Here is a 4,805-nt window from a genome sequence, read left to right as displayed (position 1 = left end):
TGCTGGTGGTGTTGGTGGTAGCCATTGGGCTCTTCAATGGGATACCAAGAAGCAATGGAACCGGGTCAGCAGCTGGACTGAGCTTGGTCCTGCAGTCTTAGGTCTTCGGCTTATAACAACAACTGGGTAGCAGCTTGCTGGGAAATTTGGGTAGATATGCGGCTAACCTGCAATTGAACAAAACAAAGAACACAAGGGGCAACTGCCAGTAAAGTGAGAATAACCAATAGTGGGGTTATAAAGGGAAGCAGGGAATTTAATACAGGATTATGGAATGAACTAGCAAACCCTCCATTACCCTGTGGCTCTCGTTCCTTACGTTGTTGCTCAAGGCTCTCTTGAAGTTGGCAAATCTGATTGGTGACTATTCCAGATTGGTTGACAAAAAAAACACAATTTTCCTGGAGGACAACACAAAGCCCCCCTTTTTCAGCAAAGAGGAGGTCGAGGCCCCGCCTATTTTGCAGTACTACCTGAGAGAGGAAGTTAATTTTCTGCTGAAGTGTGAGGATAGCTGTGGAGAGCTGATTTATGTCTTCTTCATGTTGTTCCGCTAGCCACTTTGACTGGATGACTGAATGGGAAATGCCTGCAGTTCCAGTAGCTATGCCTGCCCCAATACTTAGCTTTGCTACCAGGGGTAGGATTGCTATTTGGATTGCCCTCTTTTTCTGAAGCCATGCTGAGCATTACAGTTAGGAGGGGATGATGATTCGAGTCCTCCAGCAGGGCTGTGGAAGGGTTTAACCCTTGAGATGTGGAACCAGCTCGAGAGACCCTCTAACTTAACTGCTGTAGGGGTGGTTACTAAAAGAGATGGTGGAAGGGCAGATGCTTCAGGTTTTAGTCATGGAGGTAGGAAAGGGCATCCATACATTAGTTCAAAAGGAGAAATTTGGAGAGGCGCTTTAGGCAAAGATCTGAGGCGTAACAAGGCTAAGGGGAGAAGTGAGACCCAGTCATCATGAAGTTCTGGGGTTAATTTAGTAAGGACAGCTTTGATTGACCTGTTGGTTCGCTCCACCTTCCCTGATGGTTGAGGGTAAAAGGGGATGTGGAGGTGCACTTGGGGCTCTTTGATAGGGAGGGGGTTCATCAGCTGGGTCAAATTGGCTGATGGAGTCAAGAGAACAAGCAATGGAACTCTTTGATAGGGAGAAGGTTCCAGCTGGGTCAAATTGGCTGATGGAGTACAAGCAATGGAACAAAGAGAAAGTCGAAGGTAAGAAAAGCCCTGGATATACAGGATCTCTGACCATTTTCCCTGGCGCTCACAAAAGTTCTCATTTGTATTGAGGTCAAATTTGAGTAGATAGACGTGTAAGACACTTAGGCTCAAGGTCTAAGCCCTCAAGGTTTTGGAGCAAACACCCTAAGGGGGACTCTGCCAGTATGGAGGACACGGAACCCATAGCAACCAGGAATAAGACAGTGAAGAGTGCATGGAACCTAAGATGTCTCCTGAGGTTCAGACAGTGCTCGCACCTCAGACCCAGTCTGAGGTATGGGGACCCAAGCTCCCAGTGGAGGCGTCACTGCCACAAGGAGGGGGTCTGTAAACAGAGGCCACACCACCCTCTGAGGCGTCCCTTCAGCGGGTGGGGGCCAAAACGGACAAGTCCCGGACTTGTTCCAGTGAATTCCGAACTCACTATGGGAGACACAGAACCTGGCGCCAGGTCTGTGTCCTCAACAGAATCGTATGTCCTGGTTACCAGAGTCTAAATCTCCACACCCAGGGCAGCCACAAGAGGGGACTTACCCGAGCCAGAGGGCTGAAGAATTAACTCCTTGCAGTGATGGTTGCTGAGAAGGTGTCAGGGAAGATGATCTCAGGCGCTGGGAGGGCATGTTGAAATGAGCAGATTAGGGCGCTGGGAGAATTGGGGTCCTGGGCCTTCCAATGTTAAATTGGGGGCCTCAACCATCCCACTCCTGATGCTTTCTAGGTCTATAATTTCTGTATTTTGTTCAGTGGTAAACACTTTCTTTAATCCAAGCTTCCATATAGTTTGAAATGGTTCAATCATTGCTGACAAAGGGAAACCAGATGGAACAAAATTTGCAAAATGCAGGTACTGAAATGGTAACAGGAGCAAGAATGAGAGACTCAGAATAGGCATAGTAAGCCTTTTCAGAAGACTGATGTGGGAGACTGGATAATTGCTAGGTCTGTGGAGAGCAACACATGATCAAAGCAGCGTAGTCGGCTGCCATCTTTGAGCCAGACACCATTGTTTCCTACTCAGCCAGGTAAGAGATTTGGTTGTTATGAAATGCTCACTCTGCTCTGGTTTTTTAAGAGAAAGATTAGGTTTCTAGCAGAGCATTGAGTCATAATTTCCCCCATTCCAGGCATCATAGTTTGCAAATCCTGGTTTGTTTTGGCTTCACTTAGTCATGACTGAAATGGGAAGAACTCATTCAAAGTCCTGATTTAATCCTGCTGTGTTCTATCAGGAACAAAAAATATTTTTCTTGGAGAATCTTTGATTTCTAGTAACAGAATTTTATTTCATACTTCCCACTCTAGTTTTTACAGGAGGAGTACTGGTGATGCAGTGGTTAAGCACTAATTCATCAGTCACTCCTCTGGAGAAGTATGTAGCCATCTGCCTCCATAAAGATGCCAGGCTTGGAAACCATATATGGCAGCTCTACTTTGTCCTACAGGGTTGCTAATGAGTTTTAAAATCAACTCAATAGCAATGGGATGTTTTTTTGGCTTCATCTTTACAGAAGCATTTTGCCACGTCTTTCTCCCACAAAGCAATTGATGAGTTCAAACCACTTACCTTTTTGCTAGTAGATAAGCATTTGACAACTGTGCTGCCAAGGTCCCTTTCAATTTGTAAAATGAGTATGTTTCTAATCAGAACCTGGAAGCTCAAAAATATTAGTGTAGTCTTATAAGAAAGGTCTACGCATAGGAGCTCTGGTATCGTAGTGGTTACGAATCGGTCTGAGAACCTTAAGGTCAGCAGTTCGAAACTAACAGCTGCTTCACGGGAGAAAGATGAGGCTTTCTACTCCTGTCAAGATTTACAGCCTTGGAAACCCTGCACAGGGTCACTATGGGTCGGAATCAACTTGACGGCACTTAACAACAACAACAATGCATATTCTTCAGCCTTCTTTTTTTGAAGTGGGTCTTTATTCACATGCAGTTTGTCTAATATAAAAACCCTTCCTAATATTGGTCATATGAGACAAACAATGTCTCAAACTACATTTCTTCATGTTTTTTACTTACTGGAAAATTATACTCTTGAAGTTGAAGGTAAAGTCAGAAAGATATCATCAAAGTAGGAATCTCCTTTTAAACTTCCTAAGTAGCAATCATTCGGAATTTGATAAACACCATCTGTGGTAAGAAATTCTATCTTCATGTGATAGTCTGTTTCTTCTTTATTCTGAAATAAAGTTTTTCTTCCTTCCTGATTCCACTCATAGGTACTAGAGCAATCTTTAGGAGCATCATAATCTCATTTCTCTGTTGTATAACAGTCCTTTAACGTTTGAAGATAACTGTGTACACACAAGCTCTTTCTGTTGTACTGCAAAGAAAAGAACATAGGATTTTAAGATCAGTCCTATGTTCAAAGCCAGGCTCTGCCATTTCTTACTTACAAAGACCTGGGTACAATATTTAATGTCTCTAAGTTTCTGTCTCCTTAATGAAAAGATAGAGGAAATAGCACCCATCTCATAGAATTTTTATATAGATTAAATTAGTATGCCAACTATTTTATTAATCCTGTTACTTCAAGTCCCCACCTTTCACTCCAATTGTTCTTTTCTCCCAAACAACTGCTACAGGTGTGCCAAAATTGCATTATTTTTTATGGGTGTCATGGCCTTGGTGCATGTTTGAGAGCAAACACTATATTCGTTTTTATTTCGTCTCCTGTGTACTGCATACAAAAGTATCTCTCCCTTTCATATAAATAATTTTTCATTGCTGTTATTGTTGTTGATGGTGGTGGTTATGTGCTGTGGAGTCAGTTCCGACTCATAGTGACCCTGTACAGGGTTTCCAAGGCTATAAATTTTTATAGGAACAAAAAGCCTTATCTTTCTCCCACAGAACAGCTGGTAGTTTCAAACTGCTGACCCTGAGATTCACAGCCCAATTCATAACCATTACGCTACCAGAGCTCCTTGTTGTTGTTGTTGTTAAGTGCCGTCGAGTCGGTTCCGACCCAAAGTGACCCTGTACAGGGCTTCCAAGGGTGTAAATCTTTACAGGAGTAGAAAGCCTCATCTTTCTCCCACGGAGCAGCTGGTAGTTTCGAACCGCTGACCTTAAGGTTGGCAGCCCGATTCTTAACCACTACGCTACCAGAGCTTGTTGTTAGGTATTGCCAAATCAGTGTTGATTTAGAAGGACTGCATGTGACAGAGTAAAATTGCCCAATGAATGTAATATTTAAGGGGCAGATTACTGTATCTTTCTCCTGTGAGCCCCTGGAAAGTCTGTGAGACCTTCTGCTCTCACAGAGATTTATAGGATAAGTTTGATACTACCTTTCATTTATCAGATAAGGGCTTAAACTTTGTGTCACTAGGCCTCCTTAATCCTTCATTAGTCACATTTAACAGAAGCTTCTTCTAGAAATAAAGGATTTATAAGAGAAATATTTTTGTCTTTGACTGTGTTTTAGTCCCTTAGATCTAAGACTGATCAGCAAGTTTGTTTTTTGTGTGTGTGACCTCCTTGTTGTTGTTATTGATTGATTGATTATGTGCCGTGGAGTCGGTTCCGACTCCTAGCGACCCTGCACAGGGTTTCTGAGGCTGTAAAT

The 4,805-nt window shown here is 43.1% G+C and overlaps 1 pseudogene; it reads left to right on the top strand.

Annotated features, from left to right (window-relative positions):
* The first annotated feature begins 1,454 nt into the window (after nucleotides 1–1,454).
* Nucleotides 1,455–4,805, top strand: part of LOC102824593 — a 16,097-nt pseudogene continuing 12,746 nt past the window's right edge.

Source organism: Chrysochloris asiatica, unplaced genomic scaffold (assembly GCF_000296735.1).
Source record: "Chrysochloris asiatica unplaced genomic scaffold, ChrAsi1.0 scaffold00066, whole genome shotgun sequence".
Lineage (NCBI taxonomy): Eukaryota > Metazoa > Chordata > Mammalia > Afrosoricida > Chrysochloridae > Chrysochloris > Chrysochloris asiatica.
Note: the sequence above shows the minus strand (reverse complement) of the source record. Positions and strands in the feature narration are given on the sequence as shown.